Source organism: Camelus ferus, chromosome 10 (genome assembly GCF_009834535.1).
Source record: "Camelus ferus isolate YT-003-E chromosome 10, BCGSAC_Cfer_1.0, whole genome shotgun sequence".
Taxonomy (NCBI): domain Eukaryota; kingdom Metazoa; phylum Chordata; class Mammalia; order Artiodactyla; family Camelidae; genus Camelus; species Camelus ferus.
Window position 1 is genome coordinate 10295921 of NC_045705.1, and position 15835 is coordinate 10311755.

Consider the following 15835-nt stretch of genomic DNA (forward strand, 5'->3'; position numbering starts at 1 on the left):
AGTTGCATAGTATTCAATTATGAGTGCACCAAAATTTATTTAATTACCCTCTATTTTTTGATATTTAGATTGTTTATAGATTTTTCTACTGTCATAAAGAGTGTTGCACTTAACTTACTTTTGAAAGTGTTTCTATAGGACAAATGCATGACATTGTGGGCATAAATGCTTTCACATTTTATAATCTATCAACTTAGACTGTCCAAGGTGGCATTAACTTCACTCTAGTCCTTCCTCCTTATCTTATCAATTCTGGGTACTACACAATGTTCTTTCCACGAGGGCCTGCTCTCTCTTGTTTCTATACAAGCTCATCAGTGGGGCCTTTTCTCCTTAGTTTTCTTACCAGGAGGTTAATTCATTCATTTAACAAGGGTCTGGCGGGGAAAAAAAGGATGGGAAATAGTAAAACCATTTTATATTATTTTCAGTGTACAGAGCCTTTTCCCTTATTAATCCCACTTCAACCTAAAACAAAATTACCGCTAAGAAAGTCTGATTATCCTCATTTCATATATGTGGAAATAGAGTCTCCAAGAGAACAAATTATTTTCTTTAGGTTATAACTCTGAGGTGGTAGGGGTTATATAGGTTGGTAGATATACATGTATCTATGTAGATACATATGTTAAATCTTGCTATAGATAATGGGGAGGAATTAACTACTACAATACTTTTTTAAAAGCTTTCAAAATATTATAGATCTACAATCTAAAACTATGGTGTACTTTTATGCAATCAAAAGTAGTAAATCATAGAGCTTACATAAATAGTACAACTTATATGATATTCTGGCTCAGGGTCCTATTTTCAGAAGCACTAGGCTGCTTTATTCAATAGTCTATATTATATATTCTGGGTTCATAGCATAATACAATTAATCACTATTCCATTATAAAAAAAATAGACATGTATTTAATATGCATAAAAGTATTTTGCCTTAGGTAATCATACGATCTCATATTGTATCCTTAATGAATATGAAGAAAAAACATTGGCGGGAAGAATTTGCCATAAATGGCAACTGACATGGTAATCAGCCTCACAGCTCACATTGTCTTTTATTTTCAACAATCTTCTCAAACGCTGACCATCTTTCTGGCACAGATGTCTCTTATATAACTTAATCCCCGCACAAGCAAATCATACAGCTCAGGACATCAACACTAAAATGATTCCTTCTGCCTGAGCAATAGCCTCACCACAAATAGGGGTGTCACTATTGCACATGCCATGGATGCCTCTGATAGATTTTCCTGAAAACAAGTGCATCCCACAGATAAGAGAGGCTCTGAGGTACAGTGATACCAAGAGCTTTACAGCCTGAGGAACACCCCATTGTTGTCATTATCTCAAGCACACATCTGTGACCTTGTCAACAAGAAAGGCACCCCCTCTATTTAGCCCAGGACAAAAAAAATATGCCAGATTTTAACTGAAACCCCCTTAAAGCAAAAAGGGGCCATAAAGTAACATTGTAACAAAAGTGAAATCTGTAATTTTATGCATTAATTAAAAGGTGCTGGCAGTGGAATAAAGCTCACTAAATCACTGTAAATCATTAAACAACTGGTTTAGTAGTCCATGAAGACCTAAAACAGCTTTCTACAGCAAAGCAATAAAAATGATGTAATCCACTGTTAACTAGTCTCAATTTAAGTATCAAGCAGGGAGTCTAAACTTCTTCCCATTTTGCAGCCTTCAGCTGCTTTCTTGTTATTTATGACACCTCTAAAGACTGTAAAGTACTATCGTGCATATTATATTACCTACCATTAGGTGCTTGAAAATGTGGTTTTGCATTTCTAACTCGATCTCTGGTTACTTATTAATAGCCAATATTTATTGGCTGCCTACTTTGTGCTAAATAATAGATATGCATAATTTAATGTAAGTCTCACAAGACCCTATGGGGTAGGTATGATTACTGCCTATGTTAAATCTCTAGAAACTGAGGTTTAGAGGTGAAGAATCTTGCCAGAAGTCTCATACATACAATAAATGGCAGCGTCTGAACATGAATCTAATTTTCTCTGGCTCCAGAACCCACATTCCACAAAATCAGATGAGTTGGTTAGTTAAACCTTCTGCATTGATTGCAAAACACTCTGGAGACTCTGTTTTCTATTAAATTCTTTTTTTTTTTTTTTTTTTTTTGTCAAATTCTTACGTAATGGCTATCAGCTACATTCGGAAGCCACACAAATAAACCAAATAAATACAGGTAATTCCGTTTCCTAGAATCATTTGGATCAGGGTTTCTCAATCTCAGACCTGTTGACATTTTGGACTAGACAGCTCTTCATTTGAGGGGACTGCCATCCCATGCACTGCAGGACGTTCGACAGCTTCCCTGGTCTGCAGGTGCCAACAGCACACATCTCCTCCAGTTGTGATGAATAAAGTGTCCCCAGACATTGTCAAATGTTCCCTGCAGGTCAAAGTCATTCCCAGTTGAAAACTGCTGATTTATATGAAATCCATCCTGGCAAGGTGTACATAATCATCAAAAAAAGGAAGACAACTAAGAGCCATTGGATGTGTCAGCCCCCACAAAGCCTTTTTCTGAAATGTCCTGATAATTTTAAAGAGAGTAGTTTGGAATAGACTTGCCTTATTCCTTCTTTACATTGTAACTTGTTTCTGGCTGCACTATCTTGTTCTGAAGCTTGCAATTTCAACTTGAGAAATTTGATTAAACTGTGAGAGTCAGTGATGATACTGCCTTACATTAAATAAGCAGAGCTCTGAGTATTCAGAAATTACCAAAAAAAAATGAATGTGAGAAGAGTATCCCATGATACACTTCACTGCTTCAAAGGCTCTGTGAAATACAACGTTCATTATAATTTTAAAGATAAAGAATAATAATTTTATATAGTAATTTATACACTGGTTTTTCAAAATCTCATTTTTATTTTTAGAAAAATAATATAATATTTTATTATTTACCTTGCTTGTAGGTCTTTAAAGGGTTCTTCTACATTACTTGCATTATATAATACTTTGTATTAGAACAAATTGGTTTTTTAAAAATATTTTTCAATTATTCTTTTGCAAGATATTATGAATGTAAATGGGCTGCATTCTTATTACATGTCCACTAGTGCCATTATGATTATGAACTTTTAATTTTCCTTAGAACATTTAGGATCAAAAATTTAAAGTCAGCAGCCTCTAGCTAGAGTTGTGAAAACCAATCACTAGAGAATTATTCTTAGGTCTGGTAGCTTTACAAGACCAACAGAATCACATCAATATAAAATACATTTTTTTGCATATAACTCTTTCCTTTAAACTTCCTGAATAGTTTGACTAAAATAAGGGAAGATATTTGAAACTAATTATATACCAATCATAAAGTTGTGGAGAAGATTAAATTCAATAACATAGGAAATGCAGGAAACATTTGATATTCAAAGGCCTGGATGTGATTCATAGTCATAAAGACCAGTTCTGTACTGTTCACTCAGAGTCTGGCACTTTACTTATACTTGTGTAATTAATTCCCCATAATTACTCAGAGAGGCTAATAGTGTTACAACCTGTTTCCAACTTTAAAAATGAAGAGAGGCAGAGCAATGTTAAGTAATTTGCCCAAGGTCACATAACTAATAAGCCACAAAGCTGGGGTTCAAACTCAGGCAATCCTGGGCCAGGGTCTGTACCCCCAACCACATCACCACTCCCTGGAAAACACAGTGAAAAAATTCCATGGTGTTCAGCCACACCATAGATTAAAGTTACCTAATATAATGAAAAAAGGGTAAGTGTGAGTTCCAAACAAATCAGATGTGTGTTTGTGTGTGTGTATAATGTTTCCATTTCCTTGTTATGTGACAATGAAAGAAAAAGCCCTCAATTTTAACAACAGAAAAATCATTGCCTTGTATGACTGTTATGAGGATTAAATAACAAATCTAGTGCTTGGCATTGTGCCTGATGCGCTCAATAAATGATAGTTATTAGGGCAGAGACGAGCCTGCATCAAGACTTTGGCTTGGCTTCCCTCCCCACTGAAGGTACATACAATTCGAACAAGACTGGAACTAGTAAAATCTAGGTATTTTTCTCCTGTTTGAGAATTTAAAGAAAATGAAAGCAAGCTTGTGGCATAACTTTTTTTTTATAGCTATGCTTTAAAAGTACATTTTTAACCAACCAAGATAAAGGAATATCAAGAAAATATGTTCTCAAAAAAAAGAAAATGTGTTCTCGGTTAGAAATAGTTAAGAATGACAAATCAAAATTTAAATTTTCTTTTCTTGGTTACACAAGCACATTGTAAACTTAAAAAAAATAATTTATTTGGATGCGCCTATATTCTTCTATGCTCCAAACTCCACACAACAAAAATGGTGACTAAATGATGCCTCAGCACAAGTATTAACATTTCTCTGAATATTAAAAATAATATATATTTCTCAATTGTAGGATGTTCCTGCTTTATAGCAATACACCTCCAGTTTATCCAAATTTCAAACTGATCAGCGTTAGCATATATCAACACATACCAAAAGGTAGTCTTCACTATTTTATGAAGTTAGCTTAAGCTCGTCTATCTACTAAAGTAACACAGCAAAAAGTAAAGGGAGGAATATTTGGATATGTCTTCATCCCATGAGGCTAGAAAGCCCAGGAGAAAACGGTACCCAAATAAGAGCAATATTTTTCATGATTAACTTTACCTCATATTTTTCAACCTGTAATTTCACCTACCTTTCATCGGCATTTTATTTAGTAATGCTATACAAAATGCTCTGACAATTCCATAAAAGACAATCTAATACGACTCCTATAAAATTGTCAACATATTTTGAAGAAACGTAAGGAAATGAGAATTAGTAAAATCCTTTAGTCATGAAAGTAAACATGTTTAAAAAGATAAATTATTGAATTAGGGAACATAAGAATGTCAAAAAGCAGAGAGAAAACTGAAAATATTATGTAGTTACTCAAACATCCCCAAAGTCTGCACATTTTGTACTGGTTGAACACACCACCTTGGAGCGAATTTTTCAGTTTTCACCTTGGCATATGTTATCATGTCCTTAACGTGTACTATGATGTGATGGTAGAGGCTTGTGTCTATCCACAAAAATAAACTGAAGAACTGGGAAAGTACTTGGATATTCAAATACCATGCCTCTCCCTCAAATAATATCAATATGTCATTTAATAAATAAACACTAAGGAGTTTGATTTCTTTCTGAGCACAGCCTACAGCCAAAGTATTACCATGGGATAGCAGAGACCTAGGGGTGCAATAAAAATATATGTATTTACATGCAATATAATCTGTATGTGCAGTCGAACTGTAATAATTCTACAAAATAAAACTGAAAAAGGGAACAAAACAAAAAATAACTTAGATTACATATTTTGTCAAGCAGAATCTAAATGACCAGGGAAAGCTCTTAAAGAAGCAGTTAAGCAGTTATGGAGAACGTACTATATTCTACCTACATTCCAAAAAAAAAAAAAAAAAAAAAAACCCAAACCTTGTAGGATCTGTCCGGAGTGCTGAAAAGATTTCCTTGGAGGAGGCTTTGTGGGATGTGAATTAACCTGAGGAGTTCAGGAAGCAGTATTTTCAAGTCCCAACCAAAGATCCTTTTAAACAGAAATCGGAAATCGACATCCATAAAGGACAAAAACAGTCACAACTGATTCTTAAATGTATAATTGCACGGATATAAGAGAGAAATTCAAGGAGAAAATGCCCTGGGCTCCATGAAGGCAATGAGGAGCACGGAGCACACCTAACAAGAGGTAGCATATCTGAACACTCCAAAACTCCAAAGAGTCTAGAATGTTGTATAACTAAGAGGATTCTATGGAAAACCTTAGCTTAGCCCCGCAGCGGGTGGGTGGAAGGGAAGGGGCTGCACACAGCACAAGGCAATGCTCCCTTGGCTGCCTCGAAAGTCCAGCGGTCAGCATTAAGGATACAGATTAGCTCTAGCTCAGTCTCTAGGGACTTAGAACAATGGAACAATATGTAGGGAACGAAGAAGGTGGAAGGAAGCCGCTGCCTTCCCACTGGTCTGTGTCAGTTTCTTAGCGGAAAGTAAAGTGTGGGAGAATCTATCTGCCTGGCTACTCAAGCTTTCAATTCAGCTGAGGCAGCACAAAGATAGTGCCTAAAAAAGCACAAGCACTTGTTAACCTCTCCTCGATTTCCCTTCCCCACAGCACCTGCTCCTGAGGGAAGCGGGGGCACTTCCAGAGCCCTCCGGGCAGACTCTTCATTTCCCTCTGCGAGGTCCCAAGTGCAGGGTAGGCTCTGGTCACCGGCTAGCTCGTGGGCCTGCCCCGGGTTCTTTCCCCAAGTCGCTAGACCTGGGCTCCCACCTCGGCATGCCGCTCGCGCTGCCGCTCCGGGGTAACTAGCAGGCTTTTGTGTGCGAAGGGAAAGCTACATCCATGGGAGAGGAAAGAGCGGCCGGGCGCAGACTGGGGTTCAGAAAGAGGCACGCTAGCCTGAGTGAAAGCGCTTGCTTTCAGCACCACCCGCTGTCCCCCCTCTTCCTGCTGCAGGCGCCTGGGGCTCGGCAGCTAACCGATCTATTGGGGAGCGATTCGCCTTCCTGTTCCTCTCCATCTTCGCATCGCTGAATTCCGAGCCCTCCGGTGGTTCTGGGGAGCCCAGTCTGCATTCTTAACACACGCACCTGGCCTTAGGGAGCGGGAACTAGTATCCGAAGGCATGCAGAATCCCTTTCTTAACCCTTGCAGCCATTCCTTCCTTTGCCCCATTGCTCCATTGCTTTCTCCCTTTCTCCCCAACAGGTTTTAACTGAAGCCATCGACAAATGGAGCAGACTTCAACCTTGAGGTTCTGGCCACCCCCGCTCCACCCTCGTCTCCCTCCCCCAAACCAAACTGTCAGCTACCCAGCAAGCTGATACAGCCTTCCCCGGGCACAGGGACACTTGGGCACGCAGACACTTAGCAAGCTTACCACCCTGTTGGCCGTGCACCGGGCAGTGAGACGCGGTCTAGCTAGCCCCCCATAAAGTTGGGCCGCGCCGATCAGTGGGGCAGAGCCGGCCTCTCCAGTCCCGGGCTCCCCTCAAAGATGATCTTAAGCTCATCTCCTGCGCTCAGTGCGTGAAGAACAGCAGAGCTGAGGGCGGCGTGTGCAGCAATCTCCCTGCTACTGAGAAAGGGGGGAAGGGGGGAAGGGGAGAGCGCGGAGGAGGGAGGGGTGGTAGTTTGTATTTATAGAGAACAGAGTTCTCAGCGCAACTTTTTGGTGCCACCAAGTGGCACAGTGAGTTCCTTTAGGAACACAGACTTCAGGTCGAATCTGGATGGGTAAACCAGCTCCACAGCCAGATGCTCACATGGTGGGGGCGCTGGGGGGCAACCCTAGGACTTGAGTTTTCTCATGTGCACTTTCATATCTCAGTGCCTGGGATGCAGATCCTTAAATTCTAAGAATTTGCTTGTATTGAGGGGGAATGTGCACCTGTGCCCTCTTCAGACAAGTGGCAGAGGTGTCAAGGACACTGGGCAAATGCCAGTAGCCTCTGAGGAGTCTAGAAACCCTTGTCTGAGGGAGAATATCTGTTCCCTTCTCTCTCCTAACCCTTCTGCCCAGACTACACTATTCTCAAATCTCACTCTTAAACCGTCCTGCCATCCTGAGTGCCCAACCTTTAAAGTGTGATGCCGTTCATTTTCCTTGTGCTAAAATCAATTCCCAATTATTTCCCAAACCCTCATTCAAAGAATATCACAGCCTGCCACCAAGCCTCCTTTTTAAATTGCTACCTTTAAAAAAAATGTGACTTTAGGTTCTGTGGCTCCGAACCTCTCCGAACAGCACTCAGAACTCCGGGTTCTCTTGGATCTAGGCTAGATGTCTGATTGTCCTTCTCACCCATTTCTACAGACCTCTCAGCATGCATTACACCAACAGCACAGCCAGGAGCTTGCAAATGCATTTGACACTCTGAGGGAGAATGCCCTGAAGCTTTCTTTATCCAAATATTCTGGGCGCTCTTCCATTCTTGTATGTAGATCCTTAAACCCATACAATCATAGACAGACACTGCAACTGCATGGGACCTTAGTGACCCAAAACACAGAATAGCCTCCACATTTTGCAGGTGGAGAAACTGAGTACACAAAGGTTAAGGGACTTGTTCAAGGTCACACATTTTCCTAGAGACCAGTCCAGCGACTAGCAGGGGTGGGACTAAATGAACACGGTGATGCCAAACCTGACTTCCAGGCTCCTGCTCCTTCCACCACCCCCGCACAGCCCATTCAGTCATATTCCGCTCCCTTCTCTTCTCTGTCTCTCCGTATCCCTCCCTCCAACCCCATTCTTTGCCAAAGTCCCATAAAGGAACCTAGGGTAAGGATGTCTTCCTAGACCCACTGCGAGTACATGAACTTGAGCTTAAAGGTTCAGAGTTATAGGTGTACCCCCTTAAAATGGCCCCTGTTCTAGAAAACCTCTCCTTCCAGTAATGTAGTCATGGAAGTGGCATTTTAGAAATGGAACACTGGCATTTACACCCAACCCTAGGTCCCTCTTTTGCTGCCTCGTTGCAGGGTGAAGCATCAGCAAATGCTCTTATTAGCCCCGCAAACACCTAATGACTTCAAAGATAGAGAAGCCCTCCTCCTTTGCTGAATGCACCCCTTTGTGCACATGTATCGGTATGCAAGAAAGAGATTGAAAGAGAGGTGTCCAAACGCTCCCTTTGGCTCAGATCTCTGTCTTTTTTTCTCCTCTGATTTTTTTTTAGTTCGTTTTCTATGGAAACGAGCCCATTTAAATCCCTCACTTATGCAAATAAAAGCAAAATGATCTTCATAAACCTCACTGGAGCGACGCCGCGGTAGCCTGGGCTCCCGACTGGAGATTGATGTCTGATTCACACAGCACACGTCCTTGGAGGGTGACTTTTCTAAACTTGCAGGACCTCGCAGCGTCCCTGGCTCCACCAGTTCTCCAACCTGCCCACCACCTGCCCTCCTGGGTCCCTTCGCCCAAGCTCCCGCCCCTTGCCTGTCTGCTCTCCATCCCTGCGCGGGGGGAGGGGCCCGGGAGGTCTCCTACCTCGGCGGCGACTCGGGAGCCGAAAGAAAGAAACGCGCGCGGTGCTTTCCAGGTGCGCGGCGGGAGCCTGGCGCCCCCGGCCAGCCGCTGCTCGCGGGCTCCTCGCGCTCGCGGAGCGGCCTTGGCTGCAGCCGGAGCGCTAGCGGCGGAGGCGGCGGAGGCGGCGGCGGCGGCGGCGGCGGCAGGCGGAGCGGCTCCCGGGCCCGCGGCGGTGGCGCCCGCTCTCTCGCGCCAGCGCCGGGAGCACGTGCCGCGCTCGGGCAGACGCAGCTGGCAGCGCCGCGCCGGGCGGGCTCCGGCTCCTGCGGGGCGCGGCGGGGGCGGGAGAACGGCCAGGGCGTGCGCACAGCGGGTGACGGGGTCTTGAAGCCTCGTCGTGTTGGGGTTCAGGCGAGAGTAGCCTCGGGCTCCCTCTGCAGCTCCTCAGCTTCCCTCCGGGAGCCGCGGAAGGAGAAGAGCTGTGCGGGGAAGCGTGGGTGGCGTGTCACTCAGAGAAGCTGGGGGAGCAGGTAGATAATGAGCTTCCCGGTGAGGATGGCACTTGAGCCCCTGACGGTGACGGGGAGAAGGGGCGTCGCTGCTGGAGGGTAGAGAGAACCAGGAAGTCAGGGGGCCCCAAGATGGTTTGGAGGTGTGGGTGGTTAGAAAGAACGGTCTCTTTAATGGCATTACTTATTATTAATGTCATTTTGCATTTGTCTGCACTTCTTACAAATGAGTCTTTCTATGTCCTTTAAATTCCCCCCCCCCCCGTAGCAATTAAGTGTCTTTTACTTCCTTAAATGACTTTGCTTCCCTTCCACTGCCCCCATAACTGACCGTGATTGTAAAAAATCCTAAGGTTATCTTCAAATTCTAATACTAGACTGCATTTCTGCATCTGAAAATGAGACTATTATAAGTTAATTCCATGGCTTAATTTAAAGAAAGACATTGCAGCAATTTGATTATTATTACACCCATTATATTTCCCTAGCCATGTGCTTGCAGCACTTGGGTAAAAGGTTAAAAGTTGAGGACACTGAGGTCAGGAGGTTGGTTATAATGTATACATTGCTGGTGTAGATTTCCCACAAGGCCTTTGAAAGCAAGGCACGTTATTCTTTGATAGCTTCAGGATTCAACAGGAAAAAGCTATGTATCACACCTTGTTGATCTTTACAATGGCACCTTTCTTCTCCCCATTTTCATGTGTACTCTGATGGTGACATTGTTCATTTTTGAGATTCTTTGATTGCAATCCACAAAGCAAGCTTTAGTACTTTGAAGAGAGGTCAGCAAATCTCTGGTTGATCTTTCTGGATAAGACAGATGAGAAAGATGGTATAGATGAAAAAATACAAAAATAGTGAGAAAAATAAAGGGGAACTAATGATTAAATGATTCTGGTAATGTGATTTGTGATTAAATCTGATGTCTGAAATGATGTTAGCCCAATGGGCTGAGGCATTGGTGATGAAAACAAAGTCATAGTTTGATCCTTGTGTGGCCACTTAGCTTTGAATGAGCATAGGACACAGTAAATTCCCCGTCTTCCTTTATCACTTGGAACTAGCCCAAAGAACACAAGTGAGCGAGCTGAGACTGTAAAAAGGGTTCTCGTGGTGGCTACTCTGTCCCTTAAACTCTTCAATTTCCTACATATATTTCCTGTCCTTCTGTCTCCCAGGGTTATGGAGAGGATGGAATGCAATATTTCAAACCATGTCAGAAATGATAAAGCACTCCATAAAAGTATTATATAGTTTATCAAGACATATCCACTTCTTATTCTCTAAAAGTTAAAATGCAAAGGACATTTCCCATGTTGAACAGCAGTGATGTTTTCAGATGAGGAGGAAAATAGTATTATATAATCTTACATTTCTCAGTGACATTTTACAATACAGCTCTACCTCGTAATTCTAAAGTGCTGAATTAGGTAAAAATTAAAATTAAAAGGGGCATAGAAACAATGCTTTAAATCCCTAAGGTAAATTCTGATTGTAAATTGCTCAAGAGTATGACTTTCGCCTTAGGATGGGTTATTAATAATGAAAATATTGTAATTCTTGTGTAGAATAGTAAAAAAAAAATGAAAAAGCTATTAATATGGGTAATTGAGTTTAAAACTTGGGATCTCCATTGATTCCTTTCTTTCTCTCACACATCACAATTTGTCAGGAAATTCTATTAGCTTTACCCTCAAAATATATCCAGAATCTTAACATTTCTAACTACCTCCATGGATACCATGTTGAATCAAGCCACCATCCTTTTACTTGGTTATAGCGGGAGCTTCCAAACTGATCTCTCAGCTTCTTTACTTTTTGACTACAGGCTAATATTCAGCACAGCAGTCAGAGTGTTCTTTTTAAGAAGTTAGCTTAAATCAACATCCTCCAGTAACTTTCCATTTCACTCAGAGTCAAAGCCCATGTCTTTACCATTACTCTACATAATCAGTCTCCACTCCATTACCTTTCTGACCTCATTTCCTAGTACTCTTCCTCTTTGCTCATTCTCCTCCAGCCATCAGGACTCCCTTGCTATTTCTTAAAGCATGCTTGATATGCTCCAACATAATGGTCTTTGCATTAGCTGTCTCTTCTGCATGGAATGCTCCTTCTCAAGTAATCACTGGGCTAACCCGTCTCCTTCAAATCTTTGCTAAAATCCTACCTCCCTAGTGAAGCCTTCCCAGATTACCATATTCAGTACTGCAAACTATTCTCCCTCATGATCTCAGTGCTCTTCACCCCCTTACTCAACTCTTTTTCCCCTTCTCTTAATATGATCCAATATACAACGTAATATACTCATTTGTTCTGATTATTGTTTATTGTCTGTCTCTTCCCTTCTCTTCCATTAGAATGTATACTCCTCAAGGAAGGAATCTTTCTTTGTCAGACTGAAATATTCCAAATGCTCAGAAGAAAATTCTAGCACCTAGAAGCCACTCAGTAAGTACATTCGAATATTTAACTGAATATTTACGACAATAGAGGTATGCAAGTTACATGCTGCACTACATTTTCCTAGCTGGCATCACTGGCAGCAAATCATATGAATGTCTGTTGGAGATCTTCAAGACTTCCAAGTGGCAGGACTTTTTTCCAGCCTGGGCACACTTACCTCCTCTTGCATTCTGTTTTTGCATTTGTGCTTCCTAGACTTAACCAGCTCATGTTCTAGACTCCAAAGTGGTTATTGAAATTCTAAAGGATTTACAAATAATGTTTATCTGAATCTATCAAATAACATATCATAAGTGGCTTCCTCAAACAATTTATTTGAGAGAATTTTGTTTTCATTCATTTAATGATTATTAAGGCTTTTTTTTTCTGATTACTACAAGGGATTGCAATCAAATGAAGAACAAAATAAATAAATATTAGATACTAACTTTAGACAACCTATAGTTGTTAGGTATTTGCATAGGAGTGTGTGTGTGTGTATAGATAGATAGATAGATAGATTTGTTCATGCCATTTATTAGGTATTTACTAAACTACTATGTGCCAGGCATGGCTAGATAGCAGGGATACAATGGTGAATGAAATAGAATTAGTCTCTGTCCTCACGCAGCTTAAAGTCAAGTAAGGGGCACACAGACTAAATAATTTGTCTTGCAACTTGTGGGTGGGAGGTGCAATGAAGACTTGAACAAGGCAAGTTATAAAGAATAGAATGGCGTGAGGAGGGGCCTGGGTGTCTCGTTCATATAAGACATTAAAAAAAGTTCTCTCTGAGAGAGTAATAATAGGTAAAGACCCAACAGAATCAGCTCTGCCAAGAATGTCGTATGTGTGCTTGTGCTTGTGTGGGTTGGTGGTGGGGACGTATATTTAATCAGAGGGAGGGAGGAAAGGAAGGTGTTTACAGACATAGGGAACAACAACTGGAGCTTCTGAGGCAGTAGAACACTTGCCATGTTTTAGAATCTGGAGAGACATTGGGGTGGATAGAGCAGAGCTTGGAGAATCTCAGTCTATCTCAGTCTGCTCAACTGCAAAATGGAGGTTGTCATTTTATCTGCTTTTATTCAATACATTTAATCTGCCTATTTTCTAAATGTGAATGAGGCAATTATGTATAAAAGTCATTAGAAATATAAAGTGAAAACCATACAGAAGGAGTGGTATTGACTAATGTAGTATCTGTGGTCTACAAGAAGATATTTAGTTATGAGTTCACTAGCAAATAAAAAGAAAAGGGAAAATGTCTTACCTAATTATCTAATATAAGGAAAAGAGTCTGTTCTTAGAAAAAGAATTTTGTTGTTCTTGCTACTGTTTCTAAATGCTAATATTATGACATAGACCCTTATATAAATGACCCTTAAAAACTCAATGTCTTCAGCGGGGATTTTACAGCAAAAATAGAATCCTTTTTCATATTACATGGTCTTATATAAAACTTCAATCTAAGTTCCAGGCATAACATGGAAATTTAATTCAAGGAGGTTGTTACTTATGGGTCTAATGTCACTTGTCTCTCTATTCTCCAGGCTGGACAAATTTAGAATATTGCCCTGGGAATTTTTTTATTTGTCTTGATATGAGGTAAAAATACAATAAGAAAAGAGCTTTATTCTCTCAGTCCTTGGGAAACTACAGACACTTCAATCAGTGTTTTCCAGGATGGAGCCCGTGTCCAACCAGCGCACCTGTGGCAAACACAGATCGTTATCCCCACTCTGTGATCGTTGGCCATGCCTAACAGTCATTACAATAGGCGAAGCACTTCCCTTGATAGCCCAGAATGAATACCCAGATCCACTTAGACTTTGAGCCCCATCCCAAGGGTGTATCATAACGCAGACTGAATTTCAAACCTGGCAGATTGGCATGTGAAAACTAGTTCTGGTTCTTACTTGTCTAGGGAACTTGAACAAGCTGTTGAATCTCAAAACCTCATTTCTTTATCTGGAAATGGGAAAGTGGAAAATATAATTTTTAAAATGCCCAATTCTTTTCATTCTATATAAAGTCATTTTGCAACATAAAAAAGTGTTGTTGTGATCTCAGCGAATCATGTTTTTCTTTTTTTCTTAACATTGCCTCCCAATCTGGCTGTCTTGTTCCAGTACAGTACTATGTGGAGGCAAGAATTTTGATAATGATGTTGGGTTATTAGGACCACAAATAACAAAAGAAAGCTCTTCTTAATTTTGTTTTCATTTTTCCTAGAAATTTATTTTCCATCTCTAGAACATAAATAATAGTACCTACCTAGTGGGGTTGCTGCTAAGATGAACGATGATGGGTGTGAAGCAGCTATATACAGTCCCTGCCTGACACGTGGTAAGTGTGTGATATTTGGTGATGATGGAAATGAGGGTTATGTTATTTTAATTTCCAGTTATTTACATCCTGCACATTAGGATGGACAAGGCACTAGACATATAGCTTGAGACTGGAGGTCTACTCTTGTAGACACTTGGAAATTGGAAAAAAAATTTTCTAGACTGGTAGAGTTCATCTCTTTGTATTTAAATTGCAGGGCAAAGTCTTGTGGTATTCTTAGTCAGTACTTTTGGCAATGGCCATGATTTTTATCATCTAAAATCAAGAATAGATTAAATATAATGGCAGCAGCATTCTGTTTTGCATTTAAATGACCAAGTAAGGTTATGCAGAGGATTTTATTCTTCAACACAGAGCCTTGGAATCATTGTTTAATAGAATCCTTGGAAAAGTTGCCCTGTATATATAAGAGACAGTCATGCTCTCAATGGTATATATACAGTTGTTGCAACAATTCATTATACATTTAATTATAAGGAATCCTAACTCAGTCACCTGAAATCCAACACTATACCTAACTTTCACTGTAGTGATGCTGGAGATTTCTGTAGTTTTTCAACGTTTCATATTCTTAGAAGTAGCTTTTTGAGCTGAAGTAAATAATTTAAAGTTATGTAGTAATCAGCACAATGCCAGAAACTTGAAAATTGATTAACTGATACCTTCTTTTATGTTACTAAATACTTGGTTTTTGCATTTCTTTAAGATATAGCAAGGATGTTGAGCTGCTGCGCTAGGCACATGGATCTATCAAGATCTCTGACTAGTGGACCGAAAGCCATGTGTTATAGTTGAAGTAATAAAGCATTCAGTTCTGTCCCTTAACCTCCTTATCTGCAAAATGGGGATAACACTGGTTCCATAAGTTAAATGTGAAGACTAAATGAGTTATATTTGTAAAGCACAGTGCTTGGGACATGGTAAGCATTTGACACATTGTTAGTTATAATTATTGTAGATGAGAAACTGTATACCACATGAGTAAGAGCCCATCTCTGAAGCCAGTCCGCATGGATTTGACACTTGGTTGTGTTGCTTAACAATTATTTAACCTTTTTGTGCCTTAGTTTCCTTATTTATAAGTAGACAGAGGGCAGTGATAACTACTTCATAAGGTCGTTGTTAGTATTAAAGGAGTTAACCACTGTTAAGTCTTTGCACAGTTACCATGCAATATTAGCTATTATTAGCATATAATAATTTAATAAGCATTTTAGATCCACTCATCATTCAACTTAAAAATCCTCCTGTCATCTTATATTAAACCTTATAATCCAAGGACCTATGAAAAATTGGGCTTTCTAAATTTTACATTGGATTGGATATCTTCAGGGCACCCAGAAAGAATAGGTCTTACTAGTCTGATTTTTTTTAAACTGCTGGGTGCTTTCATTTCTACAGTGCATAGAGTTCAAACTCTCAAGCACAAGACCTGGGTTTCCTCCTTGTTTGGTCCCATCTTCTCTTT

At 40.5% G+C, this 15835-nt stretch overlaps 1 protein-coding gene across 1 annotated transcript in view; it reads right to left on the bottom strand.

Annotated features, from left to right (window-relative positions):
* Window positions 1-6174, bottom strand: part of LOC116666591 (metabotropic glutamate receptor 5-like) — a 279400-nt gene extending 273226 nt beyond the window's left edge. Inside the window, exon 1 of the mRNA XM_032490430.1 lies at window positions 5502-6174. The gene's annotated coding sequence lies outside the window, so the exon portion shown is untranslated. The remainder of the gene's footprint in view (window positions 1-5501) is intronic.
* Window positions 6175-15835: the final 9661 nt, after the last annotated feature.